Source organism: Carlito syrichta, unplaced genomic scaffold (genome assembly GCF_000164805.1).
Source record: "Carlito syrichta isolate Samal-C Ts95f unplaced genomic scaffold, Tarsius_syrichta-2.0.1 Scaffold305658, whole genome shotgun sequence".
NCBI classification, from domain to species: Eukaryota; Metazoa; Chordata; class Mammalia; order Primates; family Tarsiidae; genus Carlito; species Carlito syrichta.
In genome coordinates, this window is record NW_007249754.1 from 1,195,815 (window position 1) to 1,209,395 (window position 13,581).

Genomic DNA, 13,581 nt, shown 5'->3' on the forward strand with positions numbered 1-13,581 from the left:
GACTCTGGGAGAGGTAGTGACAAGTTATAGGATGGTGAGGGTTAGAACAGCACTGGGATCAATGGTTGTCTTATTATGTAGATGAAATCTCTCAGGTAATAGTTCTCAAAATAACAGAGGAAAAGTCTGTCTGGGTGGGTATAATGATGATCTTTAGTTTCTTTTTTGTTGTTGTTATTTAGTTTTTTATTTCTCTGCAATCCAACTAGATGTGGAAGGGAATAAGGAAATTATGGAACCCAAAGAATTGTAGCAAGAGCACAAAGATTATAGAGATTATATAGAGATATAGTGAGCAAGTGGGATGGAGGGTGTGTTCTTCTGAGCTACAGAAGGAATGATCTGGTAGTTTAAGATAAAACAAGTCAAATTTATTAGAGTTGTCCACAGTCAGCAATGGTGATCTTCTTGCTGGTCTTGCCATTCTTGGACCCCAAACCCTCCATGGCTTACACAACATTCACGTCCTCTTTCACCTTGCCAAAAACCATATGCTTGCTATCCAACCATTCAGTCTTAATAGTGCAGATGAAAAACCGGGAACCATTTGTGTTGGGTCCAGCATTTGCCATGAACAAGATGCAGGGACCTGTATGTTTCAAGATGAAATTCTCATCATCAAATTTTTCCCCATAGATGGACTTGCCGCCAGTGACATTATGGTATGTAAAGTCACCACCCTGGCACATAAACCCTGGAATGATTCTGTGAAAGCAGGAACGCTTATAACCGAATCCTTTCTCTTCAGTGCTCAGAAGATGAGTTTTCTGCTGTCTTTGGAACTTTGTCTGCAAACAGCTAGAAGGAGACACTGCCCAAGGGAAGGATGGCGTGGGGTTGACCATGGCTGATGGGAAAAGGCTCAAGGCAGCAGCATCTGCAAAGTCGATCTTTAGTTTCTTTAGTGATTAATCTTTCCTGGGTAATAAAGTTTCAGACAGGTGATTAAAGACAATTGTATTTCTTTTGGAAAACTTCCCTGGTCAAATAAGAAAACTTCAAAGGGAAAGAGCCCCTTGCTATACTTGAAGGGAAAAACAATGGAAGGTCAGAGAGACCCGAATTCTGAAACAGTGTCTAAGATCTTCCAATCTCCCGTAATGCAAAGTACTAAGCATGCCATAGCACCATACTTTGGGGTATCATTTTCTGAGCCCCAACGCTCTAAATGATCTAATATTTTCTGATTGAACTAGCTGAAGTAGATTTTGTTGCCTGCAACTAAAAACTTGGCTGATATATTCTCCTTTCCTATGTTCCTTGGGTGCTCAAACTCAAGACTACTATGTACAGCTGTGTGTACAGCTATGCAGCCAGTGCACTGCACAATCCAGAGAACACCATTCACACAGACTGAGTGACATGGCCTTATGAATTGCTGTCCTCTTGAAAGGCTGTTGTCTAAGTTCTGCTGTTCTCACTGCTGTTCTCTCTGCTGCCACCTGAGTGTAATGAAAGAATTTTTTACAAAGATCACAGATCCTTTAGCCCATATGATCTTTGCCAAGGGATTAAAGCTCTTTTAGGCTATAGCTTCTTCTGTTCTTAGAATAAAAATTTCTAGCGGTTCAGTGTATTAATGATGCACTTTGTTTTCTATATTTTACAATGCTATGACATCTTAGGGCCTTTCAGACCTAGGAGACATACTAATTCCTAGAGAGAGCAAACTATTTACCTGAGAGCACATCCTTGGTTGTAAACCAACCAATCCTGAGCCCATACTCCCATCTTCTCCTTTTATCCGGTTCCTACAGTCTGTTCCCCTGCCCTAAATCATGCCATGGCTAGGTGCCAGACCACACCTATAGCCTCGAGCCTGCTGAAATTATTCGAACTACCCAGTTCTAAACCTGCTCAGTTGCTTACTCTGCCTCACCTGTTCCTTCTGTGAAAACAACAATAAAGGCTTTTGCCCATGTTTTTCATTATCCTCTGCATCCTTATTGACCCTGGTTCTTCCTTGTATGGCCCTATGTGGTTTGACATGACCCCTCCCTTGGGAACTGTAAGTAATAAACTTTTCTTTTAAAGGCAATGGTCTCTGTATCTGTCATCTTATCATATCTGATTTTTAAAAAATCCTAGGAGCTGGGCTTGGTGGCTCAGCCTGTAATCCCGCACCTTTGGGAGGCTGAGGTGAGTGGATTGCCTGAGCCTGTGGGTTCGAGACCCGCCTGGGCAACAGAGTGAGACTCCAACTCAAAAAAAAAATCCTAGGTACATCTTAAAACCCTGGGAAATAAGTATTTGAGCAGCATCACACAACACCATATTCCAAAGTGTTTATCTCTTGTCATGAACAGGACAGAGTCCTGGTATCTTGCCTATCATCTGCCTCAGGGAATTTACTTGCAGGATTACCAACCAATGTGCTCCTCCTGTTTTTATGATGAAGATTTCATCCAGGTGTCAGCAACAGGTCATTGACCATCGGACTCAAAGTCTCCTTAATCATTTCTTTTGGGGAACCTAGGAAGCTATTGTATGAGTAGGACTCACGGCCTACTCAGCTCTTGTAGAATCTTGGAGGTGAATATATAGATTAAGATTCCTCAGCACTCTGACTTCACTCTTGCATTTGGGAAAAAGCACAGAACTCCTGGATGGTTTATAGTCACCCAACCCCTAAACAATTATGGAATGTCAGAGTGATAAAAGAACCCTAGGATTTGGTCAGGCATAGTGGCTCACACCTGTAATTCCAGCATTTTGGGACACCAAGGTGGGAGGATCGTTTGAAGCCAGGAGTTTGAGACTAGCTTGGGCAGCATAGCAAGACCTCATCTCTACCAAAAAAAAAAAAATTAGCCAGGTGTGGTGGTGTGTGCCTGTAGTCCCAGCTACTTAGGAGGCTGAGGTGAGAGGATCACTTGAGCCCAGGAATTTGAGGCTGCAGTAGTTATGATGGCACCACTGAACTCCAGCTTGGGTAACAGGGCAAGACTCCATCTTAAAAAAAAAAAGAACCCTAGGAGGAATCACCTCATCAAGGTATTGCCTCCATTGCTCTTCAGTATTCAGTGCTTTTCTATCTAACTCTCTTCACCTTGAATAAATCCTTTCTGTCATTTTCAACAATTGATTGCCCTGTTGCATATTTTTGAAGGTTGATTGTTGTGTGTTCTAATGCTGGAACTGACAAACAATAGTCCATGGGACAAATCCAATCTATGCCTGTTTTTGTAAGTAAAGTTTTATTGAAACATAGCACACCCATTCACTTACATATTGTCTTTTTTTGTTTTGTTTTGTGTTTTGTTTTGTTTGAGTTGGAGTCTCACTCCATTACCCAGGCTGGAGTGCAGTGGCACGCTCCCGGCCACCGCAGCCTCGACCTGCTGGGCTCTAGTCATCCTTCTGCCTCAACCTTCCAAGTAGCCACATCTACAGGCATGAGCTACCATATTCTGGCTAATTTTTAATTTATTGTAGAGACGAGGTCTCGCCAAGTTGCCCCGGGCGGGTCTTGAACCCGCAGACTCAGGCAATCCACTCACCTTGGCCTCCCAAAGTGCTGGGATTACAGGCTGAGCCACCAAGTCCGGCCACTTCCATATTATTTATGGCAGCTTTCACACTACAATACTAGGGCTGAATAGTTGAAATAGAGACTATATAGTTTGCAAAACCCAAAATATTTATCATCTGGCTCTTTAGAGTAAACGTTTGCTGACCCCTGTTCTAGTGGATAAAATTTTCTGGCAGTCTTGGACATTATTTACAAGTTCTACAAGGACAACCTCAAGTTCTTCCTCAATGAAGCATTCTTTAACTACAGTAGCTGCCATCAGTCTCCTTCTCAAACCACACCACTTAAAGTCTTAATCATTCTGTTAGCTCTTCATTATATAAGGCTATGTGTTGCCGTTGGGATGCAATTGTCTATGAATCTCTCACGTTTCTGCATGTCTAGGCTTGAACAGGCACTTGCTCTAGAGCTATCTTTTAAGGATCATTTTTCTAAGCGTAGAGACAGGGACTCCCTCGGGAGTGAATCTATTTACATTCTCAATAGTAAAGATGGAGAAAGTCCCTCCTTACAGAGTTTTACTTATATTTCAAAGTAATACAAATAATTTCTCTCTCTAAAGGAAAGGACGGCAGGTTTGCTTGCAGCGCTAGGTAATATCTGAGTCTCTCTCCTAGTCTCAGGGTTTTTATCCTGTAATGTACATCCACTTTGTGTGCAGGCAACACCCGGCCTTTGTTGCTTTGTCCTATTGGACTTGGGGCTTAGAGAACTTGCACCAAAATGTTCCTGTTGCTGTACATAATAAGCTGGTCTAAATACATTTGGGCTCATTGTCTCCTTATTGGCCGAATCTATGGCAGTTTGCAGACTAACCCAACAGCCGCTACTGGGCTGTTGTGTTGAAAGTGATGGGCCACTCCATAGTTGCTCGTTGCAGGTATAGGTGCATTTGTCTTGTCTCTCCAGTACACCCACAAGTTCCTTGAGGGAAAGGACCAATCATCTCTTCCCTTTGGCTCTTCCAGCATGCCCAATATACAGCAGGCATTCACTAACGTTTTGTTGCTCAAACATACGTACTGTCCTGAACCGTTCTTCTTAAGATTATACAAACACTTGAGACTACTTTCTAAAATGCCATGACTTCCCTCTGCCCAGTGCCCATATTATCTGAGACTCAGGAATCTAAAGCAATTCTGGGCTTGTTAAGATGCAGAGACAAGTTCCCCCTACCAGTGTCCCACTCAGAAAACAGGATTTGGAACTGCAGCCTTGTGGCTAGAGGCAACTGACCACATACTTGGCTCTCCAAATTAGGGGCAGAGTTAGCAAGGGAGGATCCTCACTGCTGAGTGCTTGATTTGGCTAGCAATCTGCATGCACAGTAAAACGTGCATTTTGCAAACTAGTGCAACCTCTTTGAAAGACAGTGTGGCAGTTTCTGAAAGAACCAGAAATTGACCTCCCATATGACCCAGCAATTCCCCTATTGGGAATATACCTGGAGGAACTCAAATCATTCTACAAAAAAGATACCTGCACAAGTATGTTTGTTGCAGCTCTGTTCACTATAGCAAAGACATGAAACCAACCATGTTGCCCATCGAAGCTAGACTGGATTAAAAAAAATGTGGTACATATACACAATAGAATACTATGGAGTCATAAAGAAGGACAAACATATGGACATTGCAGCAACTTGGATGGATTTAGAGTCGATCATACTCAGTGATCTATTATAGAAACAAAGAACAGAGTACCATATGTTCTCACTCATAAGCGGACCTTGAACAATTATACTACTGTAAGAAAACGATTGGCAGTAGTGGGAAACTGTCAGGGGAGGGTGGGGTGGGATTGGCAGTTGAGGGATATTGCTAGGGGAGGGAGGGGCACATCTCATCAACAAGATACTTGTATAATCAATGTGTGTATGCCTAACCCTGAATTGTACCCCACATCTTCATAAAGATAGTTAAAAAAAAATTGTTAACTATAACAAAATTTTTTAAAAGAAATGAACTATATATATTTGCATACATAAACAAACAAACAAACAAAAAGTGTGCATTTTGTGGACTCTTCTTTCCCAGATTTGCCAGGTTTAGCAAGTAAGAAACCTAATTAAATTGGAATTTCAGATAAATATGGAATGCTTTTTTAGTGTAAATGTGTCTCAAATATTGCATGGGATATACTAAATGTTGTTGTTATTGTTGTTTATTTAAAATTAAGTTTTAATTGGGTGTGATGTATTTTGTTAAACAGGCTAGTTAGTCTCAGCCCTCTCCCCTCTAGAGCCCATTCTCCAACTCAGCCTCCTCCTTGGTGTGTGTCCACATTGCTAAATCCATCCATGATGATGGATTTCTAAATTCTTCTTTTCTTTAAAGCCCCTTTCCTGGGATGGTGAAGGGAACACACACATTCTTTTAGGAGACTTTCTTTGAGTTTTGCTGGTTGGCCTAGATTTTTGTCACTGCAGGAAGCAGGGCCATGCACCTCATGCATGAAGTCGCCTCTGAGTGACCTGGAAGGGTTTCGATGTTCCAGGGTGCTTGACTTCCTGTTTGGCTGTGTTTTAATTTGTAAATCCGTAACTGTTTGCAAAGTCAGATCTAAAAATCGAGAAAGGTCCTCCTCCTGTGTATTAAAGGAACTTGAATTAAAACCCAGGAACAGACAGAGAGAATAGAAGATTCAATTATCTTCTAGGTGGATGATAACCAAAGTCTTTAACTTTGATGTTTAGTAGACGCTTTTCCCATCTGCCCCTTTGCAGAGGGGTTGCAGACTCTATCTAGCCTATCTCTAGACTAATAAGGAACTAGTTCTGGGATTTCTTTGTCTCTAACACTGTAGGCAAGGCTTACATGGGGCTTAGTTCTGAGATGATGGAGAAAGAGGTCTGATCACTCACATTCTGCTTGGAGGGTCCTGAAATGATGACCCTTGCTCAGGCAGCTAGGGAAGATTTGTGGGAAGAATTGAAGCTTCCCCAGAGATTTGCTAGGTAATTCCCTGTCAAGACCGAGAGCAGATATTTAAATATGAATTACCACGTCAACCAGGCAGGGATTTACAGAATAAGCCCCTTCCTCACCCACAGGAAGATTTACACAGCCTCCTCAGAAGCACCAGGCGGTGGGATCATTACTGTGTGTGACACTCACCACTGGGACTGCCCCATGTTAGCCTTGACAGCCAGCCTTGGTTCATGTGTCCTGGTTGGTGAGCTCCTGGATCTGGGTCTGCCAGCACAACCTCTCCCTGCTCCTCTGTTCCCTCTGTCTTCCCCTTTCCTCCCCAAATGGCAGAAGCATAGCGTTCCCTCTAACTCTGGGCTATAGGGAATTCCTACCTAATGCCCCTCTGCTATCCTTGCTGGACTCCACTTAAGACTTTCTTGCTTCTCCATCAGAATGTAACCATGGACATTTCCAGGCATTCTTTCCTGTCTTCCTCCCTCTTGCAGACGTACCATCTCTCTTCTTAAGATGACTTTACCTGCTTTTGTTTCCGGTGGCCACTTTTCTTACCGGACTTCTGGCTCTGAATTTGAGAAACTAAAGTCCAGCCACTCCCAGCAGAATCCCATGGGGGGCGATCTTAAAAATCAGAATCCTGGCCTCCAATCTGGACCCTTAAATAAGAATCCCTAGTTCTGGGACTCAGAAATCAAGTTATCCAGATAATTCTCAAGCACACTAAAATTTGGGAACCACAGTTGGGATCAGGGCTGGGACTGTCTCTCTGATTAATTTCAGAGGGGTCACTTTCTCCTTTCTTTCAGGGGAGTCTCTCTCTCTCTCCAGCACTGAGTAACCTTAGTGTGGTCTTTGAGGGTATTTTGAGGGAAAGAGAAAATATCTGGGATCCTGTGGAGTACAGAGTGGTCCCAAGAGAGTACATGGCTAGAAAAGTACGCAGGCTCATGAATAGTCATGCTGGTCATGTGGTCAGTTTTGATCACTCAGATCAATTCAAGGCACTTTCTATAAGCCTTTGTGAGAGCAGGAAACAGGTCGTGGGAATAAGGAGGTAGGAAAGAAGATTGAGGTTAAAATGAATTGACAGGCAATAGGATTAGAATTCTTGCTCAATCCTGATCTTGCCAGTAACTAACAGTGGCCTGAGATTAAAGAATTAAACCATGAAGGCTTTCTTGACAACTGATCTGATAAGCCCAGAAGTAAATTTCAGGGGCAGTGGCAGGGGAGAGCTAAGATAAGGGGCACTGGGGGGCCAGGGCGGGGGAGAGAAGCCCTGTTTCTCTACGATTCAGTGAGAGGCTTTGGAGCCTCATCTCAGGGCAGCACCATATGCTGAAATACTACTAGGGGCAAATTAGTTTTCAGGGCTTCCATTCACCTCCGGTAGCACTTTCTTCCTTACATCCAATTACGACTTTAACATGGAGGCAAAAAACGAAAAGGGGAGGAAGATAATGAAACATAAGTCAAATGTGACAGCTGACAACTTTCTGATAATTGTGCTTTCCCTTGTAGCATTTCATTTCTATTCCCTCATGCCTCACAGTAGCCTGTGGAAGGAAAAAAACAAAAACAGAAAACCACCTCCACCACCAACAAAAAACAAATCCAAAGGGTTCAAGGAAACAATATCAAATACAATTTAATGACATTTTTACCAAGGAAGACAGGGTAGAGAGGAAGCAGCATTCTAAATTTGCTTCATCTTGTCCTTAACATCATAAGAAAGCCTAGAAAATTATACATATATCAATTTAGAGTAAGTAAAATGCTTCTCAGTTTCCTTTCTCTTTCAATAACCTAAAAAAATGGTTAAGAAAGGATGAGGAGTGTTTATAGTATAGTACTCAAGGTGAAATATTTTCAGACAACACTAGAAAAGCCAAACTCTAACCCATGTGTGTAGCTCATGTGATGACCTGCTTTGGGGGGAAATCAATGTTTATCTGCAGTAGATCGCTTGGATCTCTGTTCATTGAGGTTTTGCTTCAGCTGGCCATTCTCCAGGCAAATACAATGGGCAATTCCCCAATGCCTGAAGGAAATCTTAAGAACAAAAAATCTGAAATTTGAGAGTCTGACTAGGAGACTCCACTTTTGTTGCTGATTGTACATGCATGCTCATCAAAGCCTAACTCTTTGATACCCAGCCCACAATCCCTTCCCCTTTCCGTCAGAAACTGGATCCAAGTGGAAGCTTCAGTGACTCTCACTTCTTCCATCGCTTACATTGAAACCACAGGCATCGAGTAACTGATGCACTATTGACTTTCAAGATTCTCCCTGCTTTGGGGCATCTAGCCTGGAGTTCCAGGGACTTTTGTCCTAGTGGGAACCATACCCTTGATTTAGAGAGAGTACCGGCCTGTGTAGGCTGCAGATTGAGAAACGGGGTCCTTGCTGCCATGAAGTGAAATAGCCAAAGCAAGAAAGTGTGGCTCTGGGCTCCATTCTGTATGCGACAGTGCTTGACTCATATTTTCTGTCCCTTAGCTTCATGCTATATGAGGGTCTCACTTTCACGGTAATGCATTTTATGTGGTGTTTGAAACACTTACTAGGTCTTTCTCAAATGTTGGATATTTCCAATTTCTAATTTCAAACTAAAACATTTCTTTAGTTTTTGGCCTACATGTAAGAAAGACGTAGGGAGGGTGAGCTATAAGAACAAGTAGCAGGACATTCCAGTTTTATAGAGGTTGGTTTTACTTTTTGGATGGGGATTACCACTAGGCTGGTTTTGCGGTGCCAAGGTTTTTCCATGAAAGCCATCAAATAGAACTTCCCACACTAATAGGAATAGAGAAGGGCCCAGGGTAGGGCAGAGGATGCTCTTTGGCAGGGAATGCTCTTGAAGCTGCATAGAAGCCTTAGAGTCTCTTCTCCAGAAGAGTTTGTGTTTTCCCAATAATTTTCTGTTTGGTTGGCTTGACTGTCATCTGTGACCCTGTCAGTATAGCCACCAGCGTCTTGCTTCTTTTTCCAAAGTCCCCTCTCCCACCCTGCTTGTGCATAAGCAATGTCTAGGCAGTGGTATTGTCAGCCCTCTGCATCTTGCAGGTTCCACATCTGTGGATTCAACCAACTGCAAGTTGAAAATATTCGAGAAAAAACAACAAAAAATGATACAACAATAAGAAATAATACAGCACAATAACGATTTACATAGCATTTACATTATATTAGGCATTGTAAGCAACCTAGAGATGCTTTAAAGTATATGGGAGGATATGTGTTGGTTATATGCAAATACTGTACCATTTTATATAAGGAACTGGAGCATCTGAGGATTTTGGTATCCACAAAGGGGTCCTGGAACCAATCTTTTGGGGATACTGAGGGACAACCTTACTGGAAAATGTTTAGCAACAGGCTTTCTGGTGGCGGGGGAGGCGATGGGGAGGCCGAACGCCCTGTCTTGTAGCATTTGCTAATTTCCATAGTTTTAAGTTATCACTGTGATGTTACTAAATGTGGATATGGAAGTTGCATTGTAGCACATCCATATATAATATGCACTATCATACAAATATGATGGATGTAAATAACCTCAGGAACACAGAAAATAAGTAAGGATATTAGAGAAATAATTAGGAAGTAATGAGTTTTGAATATTTATTACCTTTGCTTTAAATATATTTAATTGTAAATTTATACAATTTAATTTTTAATACTGGCTGTACTTAATTAATCATCAGCTTGCTTGCAAAATTCCTAAAACAATTAACAACCAGAATACAAGCCAGCTCTAGGTCTTGGCTGAAAAAAGAGGGAGAAAAAGAATAAATGAATGGCCATATTGTGTATGCAAGTACTAAAAGGCCTCTATATCACTCAGACTTTAAGCCTGGGTCTTTCTGATCCTTGAGTCCATAAGTGATAGAAATGACATGGTGACTGTTGGTCGAAGCCTAGACAGACACTGAGGCCAGACACACTTGGTCCCATGCCCAGCTCGGCCATTTGCTAGATTAGTGACCTTAAGCAGATAATCTAGCCTGTCTTACTTTAAGTTTCTCACCTGTATCATGGGTACAATAAAGAGAACCTGCTTCATAAGGTTGTCATGGACATTACATGAGATAATATATTCATAGTACTTAGCCCACTGGGACATATAGTAAAGCCTCAACAAATCATAGCTATTATCAGTACTATTCTGATGACTACCCTGATCCACTTCTAAAATGTCCACGGTAGTCACAGGTAGTGATGGAGTCCATCCCAGGTACAAATTCATGCAGGTACTGATTGTTAATGACAATCTTCTTTGTATGGTCTGACCTCCATTTCAGCATCAACCATCTATGTGGACTCAGCTTCAGGGGGAGGAAAGTTCCTCTCCCCACACCTCCTGGAAAAATCATTCTGGCAGATGCTTGAGTTCAAATTCTGGTAATTAATTTTTCACTGTTAAGTGCTGCTGTCTCTCTAGGCCTTCTTTTAAAATGTAATTACTCCTTAGAGAATGAGTCATTAAGTCTAGCACCTTGGTGTGGAGCAAGCAGATCCCAGGGCTCTGTGAAGATGACAAGTCTGGGAGTGGGCGAAGGGATACAGGAAAAGGACACCGAAGCCTCCACATGCCCCCCTCCACCTTCCCAAGCCCACCTGCTTCCAGGCTGACTAGTTTTTAAAGCAGAGATGCTTCTAAAAGCAAATCCACTCCAGTCTTCTCTTCCTGCTCCCCCAAGTATCCCAGGACCAAAAAGCATGGATTCTCGGGCCCTCAGTCCACTGATGAAGTGGCAACACTGCTGAACATGGAAGGTCTGTCTTCCTGTTTCAAGAACAACAATTTGCAGTTGGTTGATCCTAGTTCTGGCTGTGGTCCAACGACTTGATGTGTGACCTTGAGAAGACTGCATGTCTTGGAACCTCCATCTTTTCGTATATAAACAGAGACTGAAATGAGAGAGCCCTTTGCCAACTATTAAGCTTAACCACATACTTTGTTGTTACCGTTTTCTATTCCCAATTCTTTGCTGGTTCACAACTTTTTCTTTAATTCTTCACGTGTGGATATGGAGAGAAAGGCCTTCCTGGGAGCACCAAAGATGGAAGAGAATAACACATTTCCTACCCTTCATCCTAAAGTTCTCAAGGAACCGAAACAGATGCTTCTCCCATCTGGAATCACTTATTCATAAGACAGTCTTGTGTGCAGTGGTAGTAATCTGAAGCTATTCCCACTTCGGCTCAGATAACTTGGCACAAGAAGGCAAAGGTGATGCTTGCAGGAGCCCCGAGGCCCTGTGAATGTGAATTCTATTCTTACTGAGGTTTTGTTTGTTTGTTGATCTAGGGCACCTGTGATGCTACACAAATGCTTTTGAATGGTTGAGTATCAGAAACCAGGGGAAGAACTGTGGCTTCTATAGGTATTGGACTTAAGTCCAAAGGGGATAAAGTGAGAAGTCAAGAAAAACGGTCTCTCCCAGCATAGATCGACCTTCCTCAGGTGTTCCTGGGCCATCTGTATGATTTGAGGAAGAGTGAGCAGATGACAACCCTTTCCTTGAGACTGCGAAGCCTGACATTTGCCTCTATCTGTGACACGATGTTCATGCCCCTCTCAGGGCTCTGACAGAATGCAGCCTCAGTCCCAGGGGCCCAGCGATTACTTTGTGACCAGAGAAGGCTGTATTATTAAATCTTCTGTTGACTCCCTTCTGGTGCATGGTAGGATGGTGGCAAAAATGACTGGGGAATGACCCGGTTGTTGGGGGAAGGGTGCTGTGTTTCAGGATCGATTATTTTGCAGATGGCCAGCTAGGGCAATCTGCCTAAAACTAAGCGCTCGCTTGGAAGCCTGCCCAGATCTAACTGAGGGGCTGAGGTGCTCTGGTTGGGGCATCCGGAGCAATGTCTGGCTGGTCAAGGCCCATTCCGCTCTGGTGAACGTTTGCTGGGGGTGTGGGTACCTGGCTTCTGCAGTGTCTGGAGGGTGGCCAGACAAACACAACAAACAGGAGGGAGAAGCGGTCCTGCTGGGAAGGCGTCAAGGTATCCAACTTAACAGAAAAGACAAAGCTGACTAAACACGCTTACTTTCTCCAATACACGAGAGACTTTTACAAGAGATGTTGATGAATTGTTTTGACAACCAAACAAGAGAGAGCAGCCTCTGTAGCGGCAACACAGATTTCCGTGGCTTTTTCATTCACACAGCAACAGTGAATACACACTTGAGCAGTGGTCATGTTTATGTGCTGAGTGGGGCCCTCGGAGCATTTTAGAAAGTAAGGAAAGGAAAGGGAACCTCCTAGAGGTTTGTGAGGGACGGGCCAGCCCTCCAGGTTGGAGGTTCTGGGTACGGCCCTCTGAGTTCATTATGTTTGATGCCGAGTTCTGGTTCTGCTTCAGAAAGCATCAGGAACAAAGTGGGCCCTTTGCACGATACAACATGAGAGGATTGATGACTTTTATGACCTGTTAATAAAACTCTCTGAGGAGGGAACCCCTCCCAGAGGTGGAAGATCAATGTCATGTTCTTTTCATTGTTACTTTTCTTCTCCTGCATCTTGCCGGTCCTTTACTGCTTGCTCAACAGGGGGCGAAGGAATTTTCAGGAAAGCACCAAAAACCTGAGGACTTTGATTCTGGAGCAGGAAAAGATGGCACTGCCTGGGAACTAGGCAACAATAACCTATCAAAAGGGGGTTCAACATCTGACCACTCTCCCGGGCCCCAAGATCAACCCAGAGGACTCATCGCACAATGGCATCTCCAGCGCATTCCCCTGCTCTGTGAGGGAGACACCATCTCCTTATATCCATGCAGCTTAGCTTTGACCCTGAGGTTCCTGGGAAGGTCTCAGAGTGGTGTCTGGATGGTCTGAAACGTGATCCCTTTCTGAGCTGGTCAGGGCCCCCTCCCCAACCTGTTGTCCACACACAGTTCAGATTTAGCCTGCTCTGAAATAGGTTGAAAAGGAAGGGAAGAAATGAAACCTCTCACTGAGGCTCCTTTCAGCCTTATAGTCCACATATCATGGTTGATGACTTTGCTCATTTCAGAAGCAGCGAATAAAGGAATTGGGGTGGGACAGGAATCTAAGAAAAGTTCTACAAAGCGATACTAACAAAACAGGACAAACATCACACCAAGATC

The 13,581-nt window shown here is 43.2% G+C and overlaps 1 pseudogene; it reads right to left on the minus strand.

The window, feature by feature from the left end:
- Positions 1-374: 374 nt before the first annotated feature.
- On the minus strand, positions 375-7,073 carry LOC110595988 (annotated as a pseudogene).
- Positions 7,074-13,581: the final 6,508 nt, after the last annotated feature.